This window comes from Symphalangus syndactylus, chromosome 14 (genome assembly GCF_028878055.3).
Source record: "Symphalangus syndactylus isolate Jambi chromosome 14, NHGRI_mSymSyn1-v2.1_pri, whole genome shotgun sequence".
NCBI classification, from domain to species: Eukaryota; Metazoa; Chordata; class Mammalia; order Primates; family Hylobatidae; genus Symphalangus; species Symphalangus syndactylus.
This window is the reverse complement of record NC_072436.2, coordinates 74727934-74755467: the sequence shown is the minus strand read 5'-3', so window position 1 is coordinate 74755467 and position 27534 is coordinate 74727934. Positions and strand designations below refer to the sequence as shown.

The following is a 27534-nucleotide window of genomic DNA, read 5'->3' as shown; positions in this document are numbered from 1 at the left end:
AGTGTAGGCAACTTGCAGGAAATATCTTTAAAAGGAGATGGCATGGTCTTCTCCTCAACCCACTTTCCCACTGAATGGAAGGCAATTGGTTGAGATCTTGGTCGCAGAAGTGGAAGCAGCATGTTGAGGAGGTTGGGCAGTAGGCAGGAAGCAGCCTGGGTCCCCGATGAGTCATACACACGCTGACTACTGAAACTTGCATGTGTGAGAGAAATAAACTTCCATCTTGAAAACCCACTATTTGTCACCGGTAAAGCCTGAGTCCTGTCCTCTCTCTCTCTCCTCCCCGGACAGTATGAGCTTCACCACTTGCTCCACCTTCTCCACCAACTACCGGTCCCTGGGCTCTGTCCAGGTGCCCAGCTAAGACGCCCGGCCAGTCAGCAGCATGACCAGTGTCTCTGCAGGGGCTGGGGGCTCTGGTTCCCAGATCTCCATGTCCCCCTCCACCAGCTTCCGGGGTGGCATAGGGTCTGGGGCACTGGCTGTGGGGATGGCCAGGGGTCTGGCAGGATGGAGACATCCAGAACAAGAAGGAGAACGTGCAAAGCCTGAATGACCACCTGGCTTCCTACCTGGACAGAGTGAGGAGACTGGAGACCAAGAATCGGAAGCTGGAGAGCAAAATCCGGGAGCACCTGGAGAAGAAGGGACCCCAAGTCAGAGACTGGAGCCATTACTTCAAGACTGTGGAGGACCTGAGGGCTCAGATCTTCACAAATACTGTGGACAATGCCCGCATCGTTCTGCAAGTCGACAATGCCCATCTTGCTGATGACTTTAGAGTCAAGTATGTGACAGAGCTGGCCATGCATCAGTCTATGGAGAGCGACATCCATGGGCTCTGCAAGGTCATTGATGACACCAATGTCACTCGCTGCAGCTGGAAACAGAGATCGAGGCTCTCAAGGAAGAGCTGCTCTTTATGAAGAAGAACCAAGAAGGGGAAATAAAAGGCCTACAAGCCCAGATTGCCAGCTCTGGGTTGACTGTGGAGGTAGATGTCCCCACATCTCAGGACCTTGCCAAGATCATGGCAGACATCCGGGCCCAATATGATGAGCTGGCTTGGAAGAGCCAAGAGGAGCTGGACAAGTACTGGTCTCAGCAGATTGAGGAGAGTATCATAGTAGTCACCATGCAGTCCACTGAGGTTGGAGCTGCTGAGATGATGCTCATGGAGCTGCTTGGAGATCAACCTGGACTCCATGAGAAATCTGAAGGCTAGCTTGGAGAATGGCCTGAGGGAGGTGGAGGCCTGCTATGCCCTGCAGATGGAGCAGTTCAGCAGGATCCTGCTGCACCTGGAGTCAGAGCTGGCACAGACCCGGGCAGAGGGACAGTGCCAGGCCCAGGAGTACGAGGCCCTGCTGAGCATCAGGGTCAAGCTGGAGGCTGAGATCGCCACCTACCGCCACCTGCTGGAAGATGGCGAGGACTTCAATCTTGGTGATGCCCTGGACAGCACCAACTCCATGCAAACTATGCAAAAGACTACCACCTGCCGGACAGTGGATGGCAAAGTGGGGTCTGAGACCAACGACACCAAAGTTCTGAGACATTAAGTCAGCAGAACCCGGGGACCCTTTGGGGAGCAGGAGGCCAGTGAAAAGTTCAGAGGTTAAAAAAAAAAATCTGGGTGCAGTGGCTCACGCCTGTAATCCCAGCACTTTGGGAGGCCGAGGCCGGTGGATCACGAGGTCAGGAGATCAAGACCATCCTGGCTAACAAGGTAAAACCCTGTCTCTACTAAAAATACAAAAAAATTAGCTGGGTGTGGCAGCGTGTGCCTGTAGTCCCAGCTACTTGGGAGGCTGAGGCACGAGAATCACTTGAACCAGGGAGGCAGAGGTTGCAGTGAGCCAGGATTGTACCACTGCACTCCAGCCTGGGCCACAGAGCAAGACTCCATCTAAAAAAAAAAAAAAAAAAAAAAACAAACAAATCCACTATTGTTATGGGTTGTCTGACACAACTGAACCTAATACTAAGTAATTTAGAATTTTGTTTTGAAATGGAGTGCTGAGCATTAGCTTGGGAAGATGATAGGCTGCAGAAACATAGATGTTGCAGAATAGGAAGAAGGTCACTCCCATTAGATGGTAGCAAAACATTAGGTCAAATTGCATCTGCTATACCTCAAAAGGCAGACCACGTGTTAGTGAAAATAGTAGAAAAAGGCTAGAATGTTGGTGGTCGGGCAGCTTTTTGCTGCTTTTAGCAAAGTCCTACAGGAGAGAGTTGAATTCAGCTGAGAGCTAGTTAGTCCACAAGCAGATGTGGAAGGAAATGTTGCTTTGCTAGGGGAGGCACTCTGTGATGTAGCCTGCACTCTAATTTGACTGAGAGTCTAGCAATTTGGAGGTGTTTGAAGTGTTAATTAAGCTAACTGTGTCTGTACCCCAACTTGAAGCAGCCCCAAGAGGTGGCTGCAAAATGGCAGCCTCGCTAACATGTAGTACTGTGGCCCCAAACCCTCTTCAAGCAATTTACTTTAAGAGTTCTCTGCCATCATGGGAATCAGCTTAGCTGGCTGCAAAAATCAAATCTTAGCAAACCTTTTGTTTCAGTTGCTACTATGTTGAGAAAGAGAGAGGTGTGGCTGAACACTGGCCAGTAAGTAAAAAGCCTGAGACTTTAGGGTTAAATGCTGTGTCTAGATGACATTGTTGTCTGTGGCTTTTCACACATGGAAACAGATAAACTGGAAGCCTACTAAAAGTTTGAGGGAATCATATTGGAAACAAAAAAGCCTGTGAGCAGCAATCTGTAGAGTAATGCCTGTGTTCCAGAGGCTGCATTAGCAGCAAGAGTGTGTGAAAGGAGATTGTGTGTGCCCTCCAAGGCCCATTTCAGATGTGGTCAAGAGGATGATGGATAAAGGAGAAACTTCCAGAGGGAAAAGCCAGGGCGAATGGACAAGGGAATTATTCTCAGAAAGGAGACTGAGAAGCTGCCAGAGTGTCCAACCAAGGAAGTGACTTCACTGTCAAGGACAGGAGCCTTTGCTATTCCTGCCCAGTGGGATATGATAATAGTTATGGGCCAGTGACTTCTGGGCATTTCCCCTTCTCCCCATTTCCAAATGGGAGTCTTTAGAAATTGTTGTTGTCTTGTTTCTTCTCTACCATTTTAATTTTAGGTATGTGATGGGAAGATAACTTACTATTAGCGTATAGATCACCTGACCACTAAGAGCTGCATCTGGGCCTGATGGAGAGGACTGGGCACTAGTCATACACTCTGGATTTAAGCTGAATGCAGTTACTGGTTGGGTCATTGCCTTCTTTTATGGAAAGGATGGGTATGTTCTATGTATTTCAAGATGGGTGCACATGGATATTTTTAGCGTTAAGGAGGTAGGGGCTAGGCACACATATCTGTAATCTCAGAACTTTGGGAGGCCAAGGAGAGAGGATTGCTTGAGCCCAGGAGTTTGAGACCAGCTTGGGCAACATAGTGAGATCCCCTCTCTACAAAAAACTAAAAAATTAGCCGAGCATGGTGATGTGAACCTGTAGTTCCAGCTACTTGGGAGTCTGAGGTGGGAGGATTGTTCGAGTCTGAGAGGTTGAGGCTGAAGTGAGCAATGATCATGCCACTGCACCCCAGCCTGGGTGACAGAGCGAGACCTTATCTCAAGAAAAAAAAAAAAAAAAAGGAGGTGGATTATGGAAGAAACACCTAGTTTCCTCACTGTATCTTCCACAGTGATGTAGCCTTAGACTTTTGGCTGGGCATATGGCTTTTCAGAATAAAGATTACATTTCTCAGTCCTCCTTATAACTGGGGTTAGTTATGTTACTCAGTTCTGGCCAGTGGGCTGTAAAGACTGTGTGTGCAGTGTTCAGGAAGTATCCTTAAGAGGACTTGGACCTTTCTCCTTTCAACTTTCTTACTGGTGGCAATGTGGATAGATACACCGTCTCAGCCTTGAGCCATTACTTTAGATATTTACATGAGAGAGGAATACAGTTCTTTCTCTTAGAAGTCATTTGTTTTGTGTTTTCTTTCACTTGCAGTTGAATCCAATCCTGTAAGGGGACATTAAGACAGAAAGCATACTAATAGGAGAATGAAAACATCTATTTCCCAGGTTGCTCAGTTTCAACATTTTATATCATTAAGGACAATGGTCACAAAACTGTTTCTCAGACCATTTTTTCCCCACTTTTTAGAAGTTTTATTATGTTTTCAATTGACACAATAATTGTGCATATTTATGGAGCACAGTGTGATGTTTTGATACATGTATACACTGTGTAATGATCAAATCAGGATAATTACCATATCTATCACCTCAAACACATCATTTCTTTGTGGTGAGAACATTCAAAATTGTGAGACTTTTTCCTTGGAATTCTTGCATAGATGGTTTAACATCTTGCTTTGGAAAGTGAGGATAGCTGACACCTATTTTCCACGTGCTCTAGAGGAGTAAGAAAGAGTTCCATTTTAACATCCTGCTATAATCATGTATACAAACTAATAGTTCCAGAATATGCACACTATAGTTAAATGACAGCGTGTGTGTTACAGACTACAAATGCTCAAGGAATACATAGAATGGATAAATTATTGTAGGCTGGACTAGTTAGAGAAGTTTCTGAGGTGTGACAGACTTGAAATGGAGGGAATGAAGGTCTGTGATAAAAGACAAGAGAGTGTGCCAGGTAGGGGTGTGTGTGTGTGTGTGTGTGTGTGTGTGTAGGGGTGAGGCAGTTCAGACTGCACAGGTAAAAGCACTGAAGTAGGAATGTGCATAGTTCACATGGGGCCCTTTGTTTGGATCTTTATAGTTTTTGGTGAAACTTGATCTCTATCCACTTCCTTGATTTTTCTTCTCCTTTGTCTTCCAGGGTTGATTTATGACTGCAGGATGGTGTCTTGACCACCTACTGCCTTTATTGATGGAAAGTAACACCCCTCAAAGAACCTTCCATGTATTTATGGGTGTTTTTCAGGAATGGAAGACACCACTGTCTGCTTTTCCTAAATTCATTCCCGCATCTAACCCCAACACCAGTACATGTCCCCAGTCCAGGTATTTTCCTGCTCACAGACCACAGTTTTGTTTGGGTATCAGGCAGCTGCATTGTTCAGGAAGCTGACCCCACTCACATAAAGAGAGAGCATCTTATTCCTGTAAGCCAAGCAAGGGAATCTTGTTTCCCTGTTCAGTGGTTGGTAGAGGAACTTGGCAGGTAGTGCAATTCTGGCTCATGAGTTGTAAGGAGGACTGGAGAAAGAGGGTGCTTCTGGGAAAGTTATCTTTGCCAGGGATAGAAGGAAGGGGTGTTCTGTCTTACGTGTTGTGTGAGCTTGTGATGCCTAAAATATCCACAGTCATCTGGCCACAGAAGGGACAGCCTGAGACAAAAGCCAACATGCCTGGGAGAGGAGAGCAGAAAGACAGAAAGTCCCTGGGTCTTTAATGGTGTCATTGGATTGAGAACCACCCAACTCTGAAATTGCTTGACTTCCAGACTCTTTGTTACCTGAAAAAATAACCCCCTTTTATTGCTTAAGCCATTTTAGCTTGGTTCATTTTTACTTGGTGGATATGCCAGAGTGCTGCTCCCTGTTCGGAAATGGCCTCAGTTCTTCTCCCATCAAGGGTGCTATTTGGCAGCTTCTGCTCCTCATACCACCTGAACAGAGGCCACCAGGGCTCCTCCTGCTGGGGAGACCTTTGTAACCACTATATTGACCTCAGGGGAAACAGACCCAGCTGTTACTGTTGACACTTCATTATAAGCATGGGATTAGTCTTTCCAGGAATTATCACTTGTAATTCCTGACAATGCAGCAGAGCCTGGGATGTAACTTTTAACAAGACTTCACAGAAGGTTCGAGGTTGATGGAAGGGAAGTGAATATGCACAGCTCGCAACTGAGGCATGCATGGCTCAGGCCATCTTCAGAGTGTCTTGGCAGCCTAGCTCCCGGTCTTACTACTGCTTTGTCTGGGGCAACTTAGCTAACCCCTCACCCCCTGCTCCCTGTACCCTGCTTCTGCCCCCAGAGAGAGTAGGAAGATTTCCCTCACACTAGTCCTTGGGCTGTGCAAATTGTGGTCCAAGGACTGGCAGCATCAGCATTACCTGGGAAATTATGAGAAATGCAGAATCATAGGCCCTGCCCTAGACCCACTGAAATATAATCTATATTTTAATAAGGCTTCTAGGCAATTTGTAAGAACATTAAAGTTTAAGAAGTCATTCTAGTCTAAGGCTTGCCTCTCACGCCTTCATTTCCTATTCCAGATTTGAACTCTACCTGGGATGACTGACTATGGGGACTTTTTTTTTTTTCCAGGGAAAACTGCACCCTCATAGTGATTGTGGACTTTTGGGCTCAACAAGACACTGATGCAATCCCAACACCAATACATAGTCTTAAATCCAGGCTGGTCAGTTTAAAGAAATGGTAACTATGTGGCATAAAAAGCCCAGTCCAGGTAGGGGTTAAGCCTGTTCCTTTTTTTTCTTCAGTTTTTTTAAATTATAAAAGTAACATTAAAATATTAACATTTAAGACAAAAGTGAATTTTATATAAGTTGATATTATCTTCTCTACATACATATATATTTAATTTTTACATATTTGATTTAATATTTAATGATTCAATTTTATATTCTACATTTTCATTCCATATTACACTGAGATAGGCTTCCGTTCTGTTATTCATTTTTTCTTTCCCATAGCCTGTATTTGCTCATTCTTACATCCCTGAGATAATTAATGTTAAAAACTTGATTCACATTTTTGCATACCTTTCTCCATCCTCATGCAAATATATGCACACATCTGTATGCCATTTTTTTTGGGGTCAGTTTCTCTTTTCTTACAAAAGAAATTATATTAAGCATTTGTATCATGTTGGTTTTTTTCTCCCTTAATCATTGTGGTAGTCTCTCCAGGTCAGTAGGCACAGAGATAACTCCTAATAGCTGCATAATATTCCTTAGTATGGATGTATTATAACTGATGCAACTCTTTTCTCTTACTAATGAACATTCAGGTTGCTCTGGTCATATGTTTCCTTACACAAAGGGTCATATGTATTCTATACTTTTACCTCTAAAGACAGATGCCTGTAAGTAATATTGTTGGGTCAAAGGATATAAGTTAGAGCAAGCTAACTGCTATAACAAATAGACCCTAGAATATATCATATTTCAAACATAATAAAAGTAAAATAGTCCACATTAGTTTCAGGTACTCAGAGGTCTCTGCTTCACATAATCACTCCAGGTTCAGGCCGCAGGGGCTTTGCTACCTTCGACAAGTGAATGTAGTGTCATACCTGAGCTAGGACTCAGTTGTCTGCTACAGAGGAATCTGGAAAATGTAGTGTAGGTGTGCCCAGAACAAGAGGAAACAATTTTTTGAATAGTTAGTTTCTGCTACAAAGGGTCAATGAATATTTAATTTAAATATATATTACCAAGTTGCTTTTACAAATGGTGGTAACAGTTTACATTCCCACTAGCAATATATGAAAGAGTCCATAATCTGGAATTCTTGCTGGTGCTGGATGGTATCATTCTTTAAATCTTTCCAAATCTGATGGATGAATAATGGTATTGCTTTAATTTGCATTTTCTTGATTATTACTGGTTAAGTGTCTTTTCATAAGTTTAACAGTCATCTGGTTAATTTGTTTCTTTCCTACCTGTTCTATGTTCCCTTTTGTCTCCTTTCTTGCCTTTTTTTGGATTATTATTATTATTATTATTGTTATTTTTGAGACAGAGTCTTTGTTCTGTTGCCCAGGCTGGAGTGCATTGGAACGATCTCAGCTCACTGAAACCTCCTCCTCTCAGGTTCAAGCAGTTCTTGTGCCTCAGCCTCTCCAGTAGCTGGAATTAAAGGCGTGTACCACCCACGCCTTCCTAATTTTTGTATTTTTAGTAGAGATGGGGTTTTGCCATGTTGGCTAGGCTGGTCTCAAACTCCTGGCCTCAAGTGATCCACCCGTCTCAGTCTCCCAGAGTGTTGGGATTACAGGCGTGAGCCACCACGCCCGGCCTGGATTATCTTTTATTATTCTATTTTTCCCCTCTTTTAGTTTGCTAATTTTACATTTTGTTTTTGTACTCTTTTAGAGGTTATCCTAGAATTTAAACATCTCTCCTAGACTTATGAAAGCCTAATATACTGTTTCAGGTTGGGTCTCCCAGGAGACAGACTTTGAGATGTAGTTATTGTTCAGAAAGTTTACTGGGGGAGATGTTCTTGGCTTAACACCAGTGGAAGGGAAGGAAAGGAAGCAGGTTTGTTAAAGGGAGAAGTTGGGTTGTGCTGCAATTAGAATGAAAGACTAAAGCTCTCTCCAGGGAATCTTGGAAGTGGGGATGGCTTTTCAGCATTGTCTTGAGTTTGGGTGAGAGGCCAGGCTTTTATATCCACACATTGAGCAGTTATTGGATGTAGGCCACCTTGGGAAGGGAGCATGTCACTGGGCAAGGTGGCCCTTTTCAGCTGATGGCAACTCCTAAAGAGAGGTGACAGCTGAGGGAGTAAGTCCCTAAGTCTTGAAGGGGAGGTCTGACTGGCAGAGGTTAGATTACACTACATGTAAAACAGTACTTTTACCTCCACCCAAGAAATTCAAGGACCTTAGAACACTTTAACTTCATTTGACTTCTGATTTTTATTACTACTGTCATTTATATTTATTCTGTGTATAATTTAACTGCCATGACATGATTATTATAGTTTTTACATTATGTATTCATTTATGTTTACCCACATATCTTTTCTGTGACTCTTAATTCTTTCTGCATTTCTAAGCTCCATTTGAGATCGTTTTCATCTTCTCCAAGAACCCTTTTTAGAATTTCCTTTGGTACAGATCTACTGGCAGTACATTATTTCAATGTTTCTTTGTCTTAAAACATCTTTATTTCACTCTTTCTTTAGGGATATTTTCACTGGTATAGACTTCCAGGCTGGCAATTATTTCCTTTCCTCTGAAAATGCCATTATATTGCCTTCATTCTTGAAGTTTATTTTCTCTGCATGTGGAATTCTTGGTTGATAGCTTTCTGTTCCATCACTTTCAGTGTTTTACCGGTGTCTCTGGTATCTTAGTTTCAAGTGAGAAGTTTGTGATATTTTGAATCATTGTTTAGCCGTGTGTTTTGTGTTCTTTTCTCTTGTTGTTATCATGATTTTATCTTTGGTATTCAGCAGTTTGAATCTGATGATATTAATCATTTTATGTGTGTATGTCCTGCTCATGAATCACTGAGTTTCTTGAGTCTGTAAATTTATGTCTTTCACTAAATTTGGAAAAGAATTGGAAATTATTTCTTTATTATTTATGTCCTATTTTCTCTTTCTTCTTCTTCTGGGATCCAGTTATATGTATGTTGGACATTTTGATATTGTCCCACAGGTATTCAAAGCTCATATTCTTAGCTAGAATCTGCCTCGTGGTTGTGTGCTTTGGGCGTTAGCCAGAGATTTGGGCAGTTTAAACACAGAAATTTTGGTCATTCTTTCTGACTGTATCCTTTCTGAGATTTCCCTCTCCCTTCCAGTGGCTGATTATTGTGAACTCTGTCTTCTGCTTTTTTCAAGCTGGTGAGGTAGAGATTTTCTGTTGAAGTTCTATCAGAACCACAGTGCGCAGCACTGACTTTGGCCTACACTCAGGCAAAATGCTGTAAAAATGGGCAACTCACCCTGTGCTGTTCCTTTTTCCCAAGTGTCTACTTTCTTTCACAATTTACCTGTGTTTGTTTACTTTCCAATGTCATCAGGTTTTTATTTTTTCTAATTTTGTCCAGAGTTTATAGTTGTGATATGTGGGAAATCTGGGTATGGTAGCAGCTACTTTACCATATTGGAAGTGGAAGCCCAGTTGTTCTTTTTTTCAGCAGTTTGCAAGCATCATTCCATTGTCTCCTGGCTTTGTGAAGCATGTTCACTATGTACTTGTTTCAATCTCAAGGAAAGACTCTAAACACTGCACTAGTTTCAATTCACTTGCATGAGTCTGGTACCACAAGAAATTAAGTGAAGCAACTTTTTTACTCATAGATAGGCAGCAGAGGACAATAGAAGCCTAGGATTCATGATGAGCTTGTTCCCTAAGGCTCAGGAAAGCTGCCCAGGGAGGATGAAGTCTCCTATGCATTTATCCCACTTTTCACCACAGCTGAGGGTCCCTGAAAGTGTGTTCCACTTTGGGTTTTGTATCAGAGGAAACTGGACTCACTGTGCTAAAGTGTTGTAGGAGATCTTATTCTAGGAGGGACTGGAACAGAGCCCAAGCTGTTCTGGCCAGTTCCTCCTTATCTCAGGCTATTGCATTCCCAGCACATTCTATAGTTATTCTTGAGAATTGTTAAGTGAGAAAAGAAAGTAAGAATTGGTCACCAAGGTCATCTGGGGACATGTCCAGCAGGCTTCAGTTATTTCTGTTGGGAATTCAGCTGCCAGTCTTATTGTCACTCTATTAAAGGTAATGTGTCCTTCCACCCCTGTCCCATCTGCTTTTAGGATTTTTTCTTTTTCTTTGACCTTCAAAATTTTACTGTGCTTATCAAGATTTTGGATTTCCCACAGCTTGGCTATTTTCTTCTGGCCTATCTTCCAGATAACCATTATCTTTTTAGCTGCTGCTAAACCCCACTCTTAAATTTTTAATTCCAATTGTTGTATTTTTCTGTTCTAGTATTTATACTTGATCCTTTTAAAAAAGTTTACAGTTTGAAATTTTCCATTTCATCATATAATATCTTGAACAAATTAATCTCAATTACTTTATAATATGTGAAACTCAAAGGTCTTGATTTTGTGTTAGTCTGTTTCTATTGTCTGTTCTTTTCTGTTGGTTTTTGGTTATTTGGTCTCATCTCCTAGCATGCTTAGACATGCATATAAGAGCTGTAGAGCTAATTTGAAGTTCTGTATGATGTTACATTTTCCAGAGGACCTGTTTTGTGTCTGGCATGAAGTTAACCCAGGGACAGATGACCTTGATCAGACCTGGGATTGCGATGATTTGAAGTTAGGCTTCAGATTTTGTGAGGTCGGATTGATTTTTGTTCACCATTATGCCAGTGGGAGTCCCAACTGAAAGCATAATGTGGTTACCAGGGCACCTTCTCTTTGTTGACCTCGGAACTCCAATTTTTGCTTCCCTCCCCACCCGAGAATGTCAATGCTCTGTCTAGTCTTTCAGCTGCCACTTTCTGCTCAGGCTTTCAACCTTTTAGCTATTGCTTTGAAACCTGTGAACAGTGAGAGGGCAAAAGCAGTGATGAATATTGGACTCAATGCTCTGCAGTTGTCTCTCCAGGAATGTGGCTCCTCAAGTCTTCCTTGGCTTGGTAGTTCTCTGAAGCCAATAAATACATTTTAAAAAGTATCTTGTCCAGGTGTTCTAGTTGTTTTCAGTGGGAAGGTAAGCCTTTACACCATTGCCAGAGGTGGAGATCATCAGTTTTTTTGTTTTTTTTTTTTTGATCTCATGAAGGGGTTTAGTGTCATGGAAGGAAATTTTTTTTTTTTCTCATGAGGGGTTTTTACATGAGAAAAAAAATTTGTTAATTTTCAAAGCTTATTATGAGAACAAAAGAGAATCAAAAGGAGAAGACACAGGATGGTTGTTCCTCGGTATCCTTGGGGGATTGGTTCCAGGACCCCTGCAGATACCAAAATCTGTGGATGCTCAACTCCTCTACATAAAATGGCATAGTATTTGCATGTAGCCTACATACAAACGTCTTTCTGTTTACTTTAAATCATCTCTAGGTTATTTAGAATACCTAGTATAATGTAAATGATGTGTAAATAGTTATTATACTATATTGTTTTGCAGTTTGTATTTTAAACAATTATTTTTCTTGAATATTTTTGAGCCTTGATTGGTTGAATGCACAGATGCAGAACTCATGAATATGGAGGGCTGACTGTATACCTTCAATGTCCACTAATAGCATCAACATTTTATTTTATGAAAATATACCTCTGCTTTATATTATTTTTCTGTCACCAAGGTGTTGCTGTTTTTATAGCAATGTAAAATACTAAGCATGGGGGAAGGCTCTAGAATCTTACTATTGTATATAAAAGGGGACCAGTTCTCACGGCAGGGCTCCCGTGTGGGAAGAATAAAGTAGCCATCAGGCTAACAGCTTTCCTAGTACAGACTGCCATAACCGCATAGCCAGATCTGATCTGTCATAACAACTCAAGTCATAATGCATCTCCTACAATGGCTGAGTTGTTTAGAGGATTTTAGTTTGAGGTAGCAGAGGTTGTGTTCACGGCGGAGGAAAAGGTCATATGTATTCCCAGCCCAAGTGGCCTAATTCCTTATCACCAGGCATGAGACTCAGTGATCATGGCAGAGCCACTACCTTCGCTTTGACACCCCATCACACCCTGTCTGCTCATCCTACCCATCCATAATCCTGGACTCCCTTGCTTTTGGCTGCATCTACCTATTTCCTCACCCTTTCATTCTCCCACCTGTTGCCTTTTGCCGCTAAATCCACATCTTCATCCCCTTAGTTCCACTGCACAGACCCATACCTATGTCAGGGAGAGAGAAGGGAGCAGGTTCTCAAGAAAAACATAGTGAGTAATAATGAGGTACACAGAGCGCTTGTGCCTGTGATGTCTTCATTAGAAGGAACATAGGGGAAGACCTGAGGGCATAACAAATCTTGGGCTTCCTCACCCCAGCCTGCAACTGACACGACAGTGATCTTGTCGATTGCATCAGCAGCCTTTAGTAAAAGAATAAAAATGTTCTCACCAGCAGATTAATAGCTTCTTCAGCTTCTCTATCCCTCCTCCTGTTTAGAGGTTAATTGTGAAAAGTTAAGAACTCTTTAGCAGGCTTTTTGGAAAATCCAGACTCTGGGACACTCACAGAACAGTTTAGTTTCTTTAACAAATAAATTGCAAGGGAAAATATTGAGGAAGATCTATAGATGGAAAAAAGAAAAGAAATAAATCGGTTGAAATGTATAGGCATTATTTGGATTCCTATTAAAACAAATACATGGTTAAAGTAGTATGATATTTATTAGACAAATTATAAATTTAAACATTAGCTGGACATTTGATATTAAAGAATTGATATTAAGCTTTTAAGTGTGAGAGTGATATATGGTTATATCTTACAAATGTGAGTTCTTTTAGAGACACATAGAAAATATTGATGGGTGAAATGAAATAATTTTGGGGATGGGCTTTGAAATAATAGGATTGGGGAAAGTGGGTGGGGATCTAGATGAAACAAAATTGTCCATGAATTGATAGTTGTAGAATCTGAATAAAGAGAACATAGGGGTTTATTATACTATTTTGTCTACTTTTGCATATCTTTGAAGTTTTTCATAATTAAAAAAAAAATCTCTGTATTTCTGGACAATTTTGTAGAAAGAATCCTCAACAACTAATAATACAATTCAAAACCCTGTCCATCCCATTTGCATAATAGTCCCCAAATGAGGTCTCTAGCATAAAGAAGCTTCCAGGTCTAAAGAACATAGCACATATTGTGGGGTGGATCTTCGGTTTTGCAGAAAATGTGTGTTGGCCTGGAGCCCATTCTCTTTTAGGTTTAGTGCTTGCAAGAGATCATCCAGATTATTCTATTTGTGTGTGTGTGTGTGTGTGTGTGTGTGTGTGTGTGTGTGTGTGGCTAATACCCACTTTAGTGCCTTTGAAATGGGGTTTCACCACATGCTACAAGATTATCCCTCTTGTTTATCAAACAGTCCTGGTCCTGAATATTCCAGACAGAGCATGAGTGGATGAAATGGAGTTTCACAGGATTTCTCTTCACATAGGTAATATTAGCTGAATCCATACTGGGTGTCAGGTATTAAACTTAGTATTTTACATGCAGTATTTCCTGAAATGTTCACAATTACTCTATAGAGAGGTATACTCATTATACTATTTTTTTTTGAGACAAGAAAATGGAAGCTTGGAGAATTGACATAACTTTTCCAAGGTTACAAAAATAGAAATTAAGATACAGAACCAGCTGGGGCTTGAAATATAGGTTGCTTGACCCCTAAGGCTGAACTCTGCCATGAATTTTGTGGTACTTCAGTTTATTGCAGATTAAATTAACTGTAGATCCTGGGAAACATATATTTGAGCAAAGATTAAAAAAAAGTTTAAAATAAAAACAAAAGCCAAATGCCAAAGCTCGAAAGACTTCAGGTTTGCTAGAATTTAAAGGTATCTTATGGGGCTGGGCCAAATGAAGTGGTTGCCATTCTGGGAATGACCTTCCATAAAACTTTCTGGAATCTTCTTCAGAGCACCTCACAACTGCATGTGGTACAAATATTTTCTTCTCTTTCTTTGCCATTGAAGGCAGAGGAGAGATGGCTTTCCTGAGCCACAGGAGTTTGCAACCCTGTGATGGGATGACCTGAGACCTTGTTTTCCATGGGTGCTGTTACACTGCTGTTGGAAGAACACCAGGAGATGCTCAGCTTCTTGACAGACTGTCAGTGTAAAGCTTTCTCCTGGGCATGAGACAGTGGCCAAGGTGAGTTTAGGAGGGAAATGGAGCAGCCTTTTGTGAAGGGCTCCAGTGTCTCCTAGGTTAGCTTCATTTTCCAGATGGTTGGGGAAACAAAAGGCCAGGGAAAGACAAAATGCCCTCCATGGTGGAGGTGGGAGGAATTTTGTAATGCAAATAAGGCCCCAAGATGGAGAATAATTTAAATACATCCCATCCTAGAAAATTCTCTAAGGCTTATTTCACGGTGCTCCAAGTATGCTCATATTTTTGAATTATTTCCAAGGGACCTGGTAGAAGACTAAAAGAAGCCTGTAACTACGTGACTATTGCCATAGGATGTTGGTTTGTCTATGAACTTGCACTCTTGGATAGTGATGCCATTGAGAGGAACTCTAAAATTGGAGCTAGCCAAGCTCAAAAACACTTGGAAATATGTACCATGCTGGAGTGGCTACAGAATAGATGTCAGAAGGAGACATCTATTCCAAAGACCTAGTATGTGAAATCCCTGCCATAAAGCATATCAGCTGTTTGTTGCTGTCTTGAGGTCACTGGGCTATAGTCAAGCACCAGGGGTAAAGAGAAGGTCACTTTCTAAGAAATACTCAGATCACTATGAGGAGAAACACTCCTCAGCAAATGGAATTCTGTTGCCCCATAAACTATTTGTTGGCAGAGGCTTTTCCTCCAAGGGGTGGGACTAGAGACTCAGAACTATTATTCACTCTCCTCCATGCTCTTGGTATCCAGCTGTTTGGCAGGGCACCTGTTCACAGGAACCTCAACAATTTCTCTAGAGAGCTAACATTAGGAGGGCAATGGGATTTGCTCTTTTTTTTTCCCACCAGAGAGAGGAAGGTGAAAAATCTCCTAGGGATTCTTTCAGGATTATTAAGGTGAAAGTTTTAAGACTGCCTTTACAAGATGGGACTCTACAAAATAGCTCTTTTAGCAACAATGGTTCTGGGTGCTTCTTGGTTCTCCAACTCCCCCATTAATGTGCTTACTCAGAGGAGAATTCAGAGAGCATATTTCTTCCTTCTCATCACCTTTTAGTTCTAGTTCAATTGCTTATTTTGCCCAGTGACTGATATCACAGAAGAATAGAGTTTTAATGAAAACAGAGCTTTTAAGAGAAGTTGTGCATTTCTCTGTTGGTGTGGACTATCCCGTAACTCTGCCTGGGTCTCCTGAATTCATATGCAAATAATTTATCAAGGCAGTGCTCTCAGGAGAACAGGTAAGGAAATGGAGGAACCAGGACAGGGAACAGGAAGAAGCCATTCATGTTGCTGTGGCTGCTTAACAAATTATCCCAAAACTTACTGGCTTAAAACTATGGCATCACTTACTTTGCCTGCAAATCTGCAATTTGGGCAGAAATCCATGTGTACAGCTTGTCTCTGTTCTACTTGGCATCAGCTGGAGTGGCTCAAGGACTAGGGGTGGGGTTGTGTAAGAGACTCATGCACTCTTATGTCTAGTAGTGGATTCTGGCTATAGGGTGATGCCTCAGCTGGGGCTGTCAACTGGAACATCGAAATGTGGCCTCTCCACAGAACATAATATTGAGAGAAAACAAACATGGCGAAATGGTACCATTTTCAATATGATTCTGCGTATAGAAATTTAATAAACAGCCCACTATTATTTATTTATAAATCCATGTATAAGTAGCAAAAGTATGAAAATATGACTAGATACACAATAATCTCAAAATAATTATATCTGGGTGATATGGTTTGAGTATGTCGCCACCCAAATCTCGTCTTGGATTGTAACTCCCACAATTTCCACGTGTTGTGGGAGGAACCCGATGGGAGGTGACTGAATTATGGGGGCGGGCCTTTCCCATACTATTCTTGTGAAATTGAATATGTCTCATGAGATCTGATGGTTTTATAAAGGGGAGTTCCCTGCACAAGCTCCCTTCTCTTGTCTGCCACCATGTGAGATGTGCCTTTAACCTTCCGCCATGATTGTGAGGCCTCTCCAGACATGTGGAACTGTAAGTCCAATAAACCTCTTTCTTTTGTGAATTGCCCAGCCTTGGGTATGTCTTTATCAGCAGCATGAAAACAGACAGATACACTGGGGGATTATAGAGGTTTGAACTTCATCTGTGATATTTTATGTGTCTAAGAAAGATCAGAATCAAATATGATAAACTATTAACATCTGTTATGTGTGGATAAAGACTCTTCTACATACTGTTTTTTTTCTTTTTTGTTATGATTTTTTAATATTATAGAGACAGGGTCTTGCTATGTTGCCCAGGCTGGTTTTGAACTCCTGAGCTCAAGTGATCCTCCTGCCTCTACCTCCTAAAATGCTGAGATTACGTGTGTGAGCCACCATACTTAGATCAAATTTTTCTTCTTATAAAGGAAAAATTGGGGGAAATAAGAAAAAATTTTAAATTAGGGATGTTTGCATTTGTACCACCTAAAAAAGGCAGTAGTGTTGATGTAAAAACAAAACAACGTAGAATGAATTTTAAAAAGATGAAATAATTGAGTGTAAGGAAGTTAGAAATGAGTTGGAGGTTAAAATCTGTAGTGAAGTTATGCAGGGTGGTGCACAGATAGTACAAAATAAAACTTTTCCCAGGATATGGAGGGAAAAAAGACAAAGATTAAAACTATGTGGGGTAGGGTAGAGTGGAGGCCAGAGGAATGAGAAGAGTGAAAACGACAATTGGTGCTTTTGAGGAAGAGCTCACCCTCCATGTTGCACAAAAATGGCCATCAGAGATGTAATAAGTAGAAAGTTTCCTGAGGCAAAGGAAGACTTAAATGTAGATTGAAAGGACTCACAGAGGTCCTGATATGGTCCAAGAAAAGAGGTCTACCCTTAGACTCTTCCTGTGTCTTTTGAATTATGAGGCTAAAGAAAGCTCTTTAAGCATCCAGGTTCAAAATTAGTCTACAAAGGAACAAAAATCAGGCTGGACTCAGAGTTCCCTCTAGAGAACTAAAGAAGCTGATGCCCACCTCCAGAGTTTTGAAGGTTAAGAATCGGGGACGTCACAACCCAGGAATTGCCTTAATTTGTGAAGACAATATTAAAAATTCTGCAATATGCCAAGTTGTGCACAACTGGAAAAATTACTTGAAGTTTTACTCCAGCCAATTGAAGGATTAAGGACTTGGAAACCATGATGTAATAAGATTTACAAATAGCTTCTTATTCTGTTTAGATTCCATAATACAAAATCTAATTATATTAGATATTTTCAAATGGATTTATAACCCACGAGCAAAGCTAGGGTCTATAACACTTCCATTAGTTATTGTTGGTTTTTGCTATTTTCCATTAGTTGTTATTGTTGGTTTTTGCTATTTTTTCAAAATGAGGAAATACTTTTGTTGGGTAATATTCTTTACCTCGTGGGTCAGATGGAATCACCTTCTACTTAAAACAATACAACCTACTTCTTTTCTAGTCCAAAAAAAGGCCTGCAATATTTAAATGACAGCATTGTGTTTGCAGAATTGCTAAACCCAGAAAGTATTTTTTTATCCCTCCATTGAAACTGATTTTTATTCAGCAATACAAAAACATTGCATTGACAAAGAACTTGAGTAATAATTTTGTGCTCATTTTGAATGACCTGAGTATATAGGTTTTTTTTGTAATTATGAAAAATGAATAACCTATCAGTGGCAGATATAATCTGTGATTAAAACCTCCTTTATAACGTCTTCCAACTAGGAATTGTGAATGACTCTTCTTGGGTTAATTGTACTTAAAATCAGAATATGTAATATAATCTTAACCATGTTAAATTATGCATAGAAAAATAACTTTAAAGAAATAAAATAGTAAATGAGGATATCTGAGTCGTGAGATTCTGGGTGATTTTAATTTTCTTGGTGTATTTGTATATTTATAATAAACTCTATATTTCTTGTCACAAAAATGAACGCTATTATGAAAATCAGCATATACTATTTTACCTCTGCCATATGATAAAATGATGTGAATATTACACATGAGAAGAAGATTGAGGGGTATACTATTGTGTTAAATGAACAGTCTGAAGTCTTTGGATGTTAGAGCTACAAATGATTTATCTTCTTTTTTTTTTTTTTAAAGACTTTATGTGTGGCAAGACTATATATTTCTTTCTAACTGAAAAAGTTCTTTATTTTACAACTATACTAAAATAAAATATATTTTATTCAACATAGCAATGCTAAATGGGCATATATAGGAAAGGTATACTATACTTTCTATTTTTAACTCTTTAAAATTGTAGCCCTCTCCAGCCAGGCACGGTGGCTCACACCTGTAATCCCAGGACTTTGGGAGGCTGAGGCAGGTGGGTCGCCTGAGGTCAGGAGTTTGAGACCAGCCTGGCTAACATAGTGAAACCCCATCTCTACTAAAAATACAAAAAATTAGCTGGGAGTGGTGGCGGGCACCTGTAGTCTCAGCTACTAGGGAGGCTGAGGCAGGAGAATAGCTTGAACCTGGGAGACGGAGGTTGCAGTGAGCCGAGATCGCGCCATTGCGCTCCAGCCTGGGCAACAAGAGCAAAACTCAGTCTAAAAAAACCAAAAAACTGTAGCCCTCTCCTCTTGCCAATAAGTTGCTTTTAAAATCAATGACAGTCCAAACACAGTGGGCTAATACATATTTTTAATACAAATAATTATAATAAAGATAATATAATATAAATAAAATATATAATAAAGCAAATTTTAATAAACATTATTATTTTAAGTGAAATAACTACAATGAAGTTAATACTTCTAAATACAAGTGTTACAATGAAACAGAAGATCTGAATTTTGGACTTGAAATTCTAAACCATAGGGTTTTAGAGAAGAAAAGACTTCTGAGTTGATATCATATTTAACTTCCTTATTTGATGCATAAGGACTGAGTGGGGAGAGGTGAAATGAGTAGCTCTGAGTTTCACATTAATTTGCACTGGAACTCAGGGTTCCAGATTGCCTGCACAGCAATTTCCCTTACCATAACCATGCTCCTAGTGAGGACTGCCTTTGAGTGTGGATACAGAGGAGAGTGACATATGCAAAGGTGAACAGAGACTGTTCACCTGCCCGTCTTCCTATGCAAAATGAAATGTGGACTGTTTTTGTGTTTGCAATTATGTGAAGCACCATTTGATTCTCATGTCATAACTCCATGGCTAAAGCTGCTTGGTGAGCATCTTGAAAGGAGGCAGAAAGTCTCCAATGCTGTCCTTGCTCAGAATGTCACTGTAGAATTTCACTGGAGGAAAATCTATGAACATTCTGCTGAAAGTTAAGTAGCTTCCAGTATTAAACTATCAACATGTATTTAGTTTTCCTTAACTACTTTCTAGATTAAAATCAGTGCAAAATTTACTTCAAAAGATATTTCAGGTTTTACTGAACCCACTAGGCTTGCAAAATGATTTTTAAAAATTGACGAAAGAACTCATCTCTAGGCCGGGCGCGGTGGCTCACGCCTGTAACCCCGGCACTTTAGGAGGCCGAGGCGGGTGGATCACCTGAGGTCAGGAGTTCAAGACCAGCCTTAACATGGAGAAACCCCTTCTCTACTAGAAATACAAAAAATTAGCAGGACGTGATGATGCATGCCTGTAATCCCAGCTACTCGGGAGGCTGAGGCAGGAGAATTGCTTGAACCTGGGAGGCGGAGGTTGCAGTGAGCCAAGATCGCGCCATTGCATTCCAGCCTGGGCAACAACAGCGAAACTCCGTCTCAAAAAAAAAAAAAAAAAAAAAAAAAACAACAACGCATCTCTAGATTCTATAGTCTGGAAGACAAGAAAGAGAAGAGTGATGATAATGAGGAAAATGATCTTACAGGCATGGCAGTGGTGGGCTGGTCCTAATAATGATTTCATTTGCAGTGGGCAGGCATCCAAGAGTATTCTGGGCAAGTCTTATTTCCCAAGGCAGTGTATTCTAGTCTTATGAGAGCACTGTAGCAATTTTTTTTTAGATATATTTGAGATTGGACTCTTGCACGAAGTTTTTCTCAATATGAAGCACCGTAATGACATATTATCTGGAATTTGAGGCTCTCCTTTGATGCAGAAGTGATCAGATTTACCATTTCCACTAGATGGCATTAGAAACTTCTGAAGCCATGAACTAATTACTAGTCACCTTTGTTAGGCTGTAAATTACACCTGCAGGTTTTAAGAGGTAATTGGCAATCGACTATCTGGTGTGTTTTAACTTTGATGCCAGGTACATGGTTAAGACATTGGTATCAGATCTCACCCTTGACATAAATAGCTTCTGGGATTATCAGAATGTCATTCCACATCTCATGTTCCAAGCAAGAGTTTTGAAAGCAACATATACCCTCCCTCATTGTAAATCAAAACCAAGTAATACTAGCTCCTCTTATCCTAGCTAGGCAATCAGTTTAGGGCAAACATATTAGGTAGAAAGGGTAAACGGAAATTTGTTTTCCTAGCATGCAGAGATTTTTTTTTTTTGGTTTCTTTTGCCATATTTCAAACATGAGGGAGCAAAACAACAACAGAATCTGAAGATTTATCAGCTTCTCCTAGTGGTGGTTTTAAGAAAACTGGGTAGGTTTTTAAATTATACATGGAAACATCCGGGATCAAGAATGGATACATGTCCCAGTGTTTCTGAAAAGTCTTTGCCTCTTCAGATGCTCTGTGTAGCTAAGCCAGGAAACGGTAGGTTCGGTGTGTGCATTGCGTATCATTTTCTTTTCTCAGTGGTGTGTTTCCGCGCCTGCCGCTGTCGCCGCCACCATCATTGCCTGCTCCCTAGCCTGGCTTTCATCATTTCTTCCTGTTGATTGGTGTCACCTCACATGCTTAGAATGTCTGCCTGTCTGTTCAGAGTGTGAACACATTCCTCAGAATGCTGATCTGTTCGTTTCACACCAGTGTCAAAATGACTTATTAAATTCGGCACCTCCTGATACTCAGTGGCTGATGTGTTGCTGTCCAAACAGTAAATGACAATAAGCATATGCAGCTGGTGGGCCTAGCAAACTCATTTAATTTGATAAAAATGTCACCGCAACATGCTTTAAATCGCTGTCCTTTTCATCATTGCTAATTGCTAGCTGTAGACCTTTTTTCCTATGCTTAATACAAGTGTTAGAATACTACTCCTTCCAGCCTGATTAAGAATTTAAAAAAATGTAGAATTCCTTTTCAATGGCAGCATTATTTCATCAAGAGATGGATTTTGCTCTTAATTAGCCAACATGCCACTAGGGAAGCTTCAGAGTCATGGGTGTGAAACAGCCTCAAGCAGGAGATCAATCTAAAGGAAAAAAATGGTGGCTGGGGAATAATTGGCAGCTCCGGTGAATGTGGGCTGGTTATAACAGTGACAATATGTTCCAGTGGAATATGACAAACCTCTCTCTCCTATTTCCAACTTGGCACATTTCAAGCTCAACAAAAGCTGAACAATATATCCCATGGTTATTTATCTATTGTTTTACATTTTTTTCTTGCTGCTTCATTGAGGTTTTTTCATGTGTTGGCCTGACAATGTGGACATTTCTCCAGAAAGGATTAGGGGATTAAGAAGGAATACAAATTCAAAAAATAATAATCTTCAGTAGCTTAGTGCTTGAAAACAGGTCTGGAACTGATCCATACACCAGAATCAGGCAAATCTGCATTAATTTGCTAAACCTGAAGTTGATTTAACACCCCCACCACCCGCCACCCACATACTCATACATTGAACTCAAACTTTTTAAAAAGATGTGCACCAGATTGAACAGGGACTATTTTATTATACAGGCAAAATGGAAAAAATTGCAATATAACTGATACATAAATTGGTTAAAACCTACTTTTTTTTTCTTTTAAAATAAGCTTCGTGGGTGGAGTCTGACTTCTGGAGTGGGTAAGATCATAGCCACTCAGGCCATCAGCCTCTGTGCCCACCCATTTGCACCTCCTCCCAGCAGGAGGCTTTATCTGGGATTTGACTTATGCAAAATGGAATGAACAAAGGAGGGGAAATTTGCCTTTCCTCTTGATATTCTTGCATTTCAGAGCTTGATAGCCTTTGCTAGAAATGGAGCACGGATTCTGGATTAATGTCTACTTTATTTATGTGGTTGAATGTATATTTTTCAAGTTGCTCATTGAAGAAAACATCACAATCATTTTGGTGCAAATTCCAAGTGATGCCCCCAGTCATCTTCTGTAGCCTTCCTGCTGTGATTGGCCCAACTAAATAAAACAGTCAGTTGAAGACATAGGTAACCTACTTTTAAATACACTTTTGCTTTGACTCCCAGTCTATATCTAAAGTAAGGAGTGACATTCTGAGCACTAGACAATCTCAGGCTGCCAGAGGTCATTTCATTTTCTCTTCTGCTTGTGTGCCAGTGATACCTTTACCTCTGGTGTATAAAAAGAAATGTCTTCTTTGGTATTTCCAGGAAGGCCCATGGAAGCTCTTTTCGCTTAAATTGAGCAATGCTAAAGAGCTCATCAAAATGAATGAGGGCAATGGGAAGTCTGGGTCCTGGCTCTGAACTCTTCCAGATCAACATGTCTTCACCTGGGCAGTTCCAAGTGAGAAGAACCAAAAGTTCTGTGCCTTGGTCAATATGAGGGCAGGGTGGGAGGGTACCATCACTCATATTAATGCTTCCAGTAACTGGTTTGGGGTGTTGATGAGAGTGTGTGTCCCATGCCTGGCACATACATAGTGGACGGCTCACAAAGAGGCTCTCTGGTTGACATGCTGGGGCAGAGGGGACCCCCCAAGCTTTCCTCCCACCCAGGGCTTCCCCAGTCTCAGCTGCAACTCCGTTTTACATATCTTGCTTTACAAGGTCCATTTCAAGTAGGTTTTGAGCCCAGCTTAGTAAGGTAGCATACTTACATCATCCTGCACCTGGAGGTTCTCCAAGTTTTGGCCTCATTGTAACCCCAGCTCTCATTTATTGACTGGCAGAGACTTTTCTAGAATTACTAAATTCCTGAAACAAGCTAGATGATATTTTTACTGACCACATAGAAGTTTTATTCTCTCTTGCATAAGCAATATATAAATATATTCTCTTCACTTGCCCTGACCTAGTTCAAACCTGCTTCCAGAAGAATCTACCCTTGTACCTTGGCCTGTGTGCCTCAGTCTACAGTTTTGTGTACTCTTACACATACAGCCAGGGGCCTGTAGAAATCATCCAGAGTTGTCAGGGTGGGTTCTTTTTCCCAAATGTGAATGGTATTACCCAGTGTGTGTCATTCCATGGCTTGCTCTTTGAACTGAATGCTGTGTCTGAGAGCTGGCCATGTTGTTCTATGGAGAGACGGGTCATTTCTCTGAAGAACTGCACGGGCTTCCATAAAATAAAAAGAGCAGAGTTTGCTTAGCACTTTCTCTTCATTTCATAGACGATAAAACAGGGGGCCAGGAAGGTTAAGTGACTCATCCAAGGTATTCTAGCTACTAAGCATTAGAGCGTGGGTGAGAGCCCAGGCTGGGCTGACTCTCCTGCATGCCTGGCTCCTCGCATATCATCAGGTTTCCTTGCCGTGCTGCCTTCTTTCTCCTCTCTGCACGATTTTCTTGCCTGCTCTACTCTTGAAGCTACATTGGGCTTGAGGTCCACATTTCAGCCACGAGTGTCCTAATTCCTGGGGCCAGATCTATACCGGCCTAGAAAGTACTTGAGGATGAACATTTTGAACGACATTTTACACAGGCAGGGGGTGTCTTTCAGCATTTTTAACATTTTATTTCATTTTGCTAACCAGGTAGTTTTCTAAACGCTTGTGCTGTTGTAACCTTACAAATCTTTTAAAGATTTTTTCTCCAGCAGGGTCTGCTTCCCATATTTAACAGGAAAGCATGTAGGAGGGATGTGGGAAGCAATTGCTTGGGGGAAATATTGCCCTCACAAACGTGAATATGGCAGTCACAGTGGTTCCTAAACAAAGGTTTATGGCGGTATTGTGGGTCAACAGGAATTTCTGTTTGTGAAATGGCTGCAACATCAGAATGGGAGGATAGGCTGAGTAACTCAGCTGCTTTATAAATGAAAGAGCTTTTATCCTCCCCAAAGCCTTTCACAGTATTTGAGACTCAGTGGCTAGTTCTAAATAGGGCCTATTCTTGAAAATGGTCCATTTAGCAGCAGTTTGAGAAGTCATCAGCAAGTACTCATGGATGGACTGTCTCAGAAAAAAAGAATATTGTTAATAAAAGCCCTGTTTGTAGATTCTGCTTACCCATGGAATGAACTAATTTTTGCATCTCAGTACCAAGATTTGGAACTTCACATAGATGTATTCGAACATAAAATTTTAAAGCCATTGTTGCCCCAGCTATGTGCTACAGACCCCCCCACCGACCACCTGGTTAGTTTTCTGAGAGTTTCTGCGGGAAAGGTTTACAATGGCTGGTTCCTGGTTTGATGTCATATCGATAAATTATGGTGCTTTAAACAGATGTGATCTCACAGCATAGAATTCTTCAGGGTAAAGCTCGTGAAAAGGTTTTTTCCCCCTCTTGGTTTCACTGTAGTTTTGTTGTTTGGAGGTTTTATGTTGTTCATTTAGTTCCCTGGCTATTGGGGTTTTATAGTCGTATTTCCTTTGTTTAATATAATTTCTTTTTTTTTCTTTTAGCTATTTTTGTTAGGGTGCCCAGAGGCTTCAGTTATGAGTGGCTGTAAAGTAAAATATATTATGATTATTACAATGATAAAGTATATGCTTTTAAGAGTCTGCTTATATTGACCCATATATTCTCTTTTTTCCTCTCTCCAAGATACACACAGAGGCACACTGGAAACGCAGTAGAAAACGGCTGCCAATTTAAAACCAGAAGTTAAGAAGAGCAAACTCGAATGTACAGCAAGAGAGCTTCAGGCTGGACTGGCTTCCAGCAGAAGCAGGACTGGAAACCTTGGATTCCATCGTCTCTTCTCTGTGAAGTAGGGAAACATGTCAGTATCTGAACTTGAGCTTGGTAATTACTGCTCATTTCTCAACCTTTTCCAAGCCACATAACTCCCCTGAGGCTTAGTTTTCTTATCTGTGAATTGCGAGATGGTATGTTCTTCATCACGAGGTTGCTATAATGAATGAGATAATGTGTGTGGAAGCACCAAGCGTGGTCCTTGGCATACAGTAGGTGCGCAATAAATATGAACTGGAGTACACATGCACTCTGCTCCCTCCTGCCCCCCTCATAGTGCCTGGTCTGGCTCTGGGCTCCCTGGGATATGGTAGGTTACCAAAGCAGGCACTAAGGCATGTCTACCCTTGGTACCTTATTACCTAGGTTTCCCGTGCCATCTGCTTAATTCTAGTCACAGATTTCAGGCTCCATTCAAACAGAACCTCACTTCTGCTAGCTGTCATGCTCAAAAAGGGACTGATGACCACTGAAGCATGATATGATAGTGATTTATGAATGTCATTCCTCCAGACAGCATTTGGATTATTACTGGTTTTGCTTTTATTTTATTTGGCACTAAAAAGGCATTGAGAGCCAAAGGAAAGTCTCTTTAATGGTGGGATTTAGGCACTATAGCACATTTCTTTATGGAGGGGAGAAGGATTTTCATCCTGAAACCCTCTATGTCCTACCCCATAGGTCGCTGCTGAGTCTCTCTACTCATACTGATCTCTTTTTGCACTGGGTTGAAATAGTGTCCTCCCCAAATTCATGCTGGAACCTGTAAATGTGACCTTATTTGGAAATAGGGTTACTGCAGATATAATCAAATTAAGATGAGATCATATTGGATTAGGGTGAAACTTAACTTCAATATGACTGATATACTTAGAAGAAGAAGGATATTAGGCCACAGACATAGACTCACAAGGAGTCAGGCTATTTGAAGACAGCAGCAGAACTAGGAGTGAGGCATCTATAAGCCAAAGAATGACAAAGTTTGCTGGCAATCACCAGAAGCTGGAGGAGGCAAGGGAGGATTCTCTCCTATAGCCTTCAGAGGAGGCATGGCCCAGGCAAGACCTTGATTTTGAACTTCTAGCCTCCAGGATTTAGAGAGAATAAACTTCTGCTGTTTTAAGCCACCTAGTTTGTGGTCCTTTTTTTTTTTTTTTTTTTTTTTTTTGAGACAGTCTTGCTCTGTTGCCCAGGCTGGAGTGCAGTGGTGTGGTCTGGGCTCACTGCAACCTCCACCTCTCGGGTTCAAGTGATTCTCCTGCCTCAGCCTCCCAAGTAGCTGAGATTACAGGCTCCTGCCACCATGCCCAGCTAATTTTTTGTATTTTTAGTAGAGACAGGTTTTTACCATGTTGGCCAGGCTGGTCTCAAACTCCTGACTGCAAATGATCTGCCCAATTCAGCCTCCCAAAGTGCTGGGATTACAGGAATGAGCCACCGTGCCCGACCTAGTTTGTGGTGCTTTCTTACAGCAGTCCTTGGAAACTAACACACTTGACTAAGCAGGATGCTTGCTGGATGGCCTAGTGGGCCCAGCCACAGGGAGGGGTAGAAGGAAGATTTTGGTGGCAGGTAGCTGATGTTGGCTGGGACTGTGCTTGGTGTGGATAGCAGGAGGAATGTGCTCTTCAGGTGGGGCAAAGACATGTGTAGGTTGTGTGGTGGACAGTGTTACAGGGGTTTCTGAGAGCCAAGAAAGTGCTGTGGGAAACAAACTGGGTTCAACAGGAGTGTGCCTCATTTTACAAAAGGAATGCACTCCTGGAGTATTTCAGGGGAGCTAAATTTTTCTTGAACTTCTCTAGGAGCAAGTGAAGTTTGAAGAGATCACTGAAATTTCAAGAAAGTAGAAATCTCCTTGTAAAGTGAAAACCCACCCCTGTCCCAACCTGGGTATTGTTTATTTTGGAAGTTCCATCCCTCTACTTGTGAAAGTGAGGCCTTCCTGAAATGCCAGGTCTCTCCTTCTGAGAGTCCAAGAAGATTTGGGAGAGGGAAGGGAGGCCGACTTTCACTCATTTTCTAGAGACAAGAAAAAAAATACCATACAACTCTTCTAATTTAAGTATTCGAGAATGATCTCTTTAAATATTTGATAACTCATTTC

At 41.1% G+C, this 27534-nt stretch overlaps 1 long non-coding RNA gene and 1 pseudogene across 1 annotated transcript; both read left to right on the top strand.

Annotated features, from left to right (window-relative positions):
- The first annotated feature begins 295 nt into the window (after positions 1–295).
- On the top strand, positions 296–1565 carry LOC129462488 (keratin, type I cytoskeletal 18-like; annotated as a pseudogene).
- Positions 1566–13748: 12183 nt separating this feature from the next.
- Positions 13749–25466, top strand: LOC134732485 (uncharacterized). The gene is made up of 3 exons (XR_010115707.1): positions 13749–13822; positions 14361–14538; positions 25278–25466. It is a non-coding gene; the product is annotated as an uncharacterized lncRNA (long non-coding RNA).
- Positions 25467–27534: the final 2068 nt, after the last annotated feature.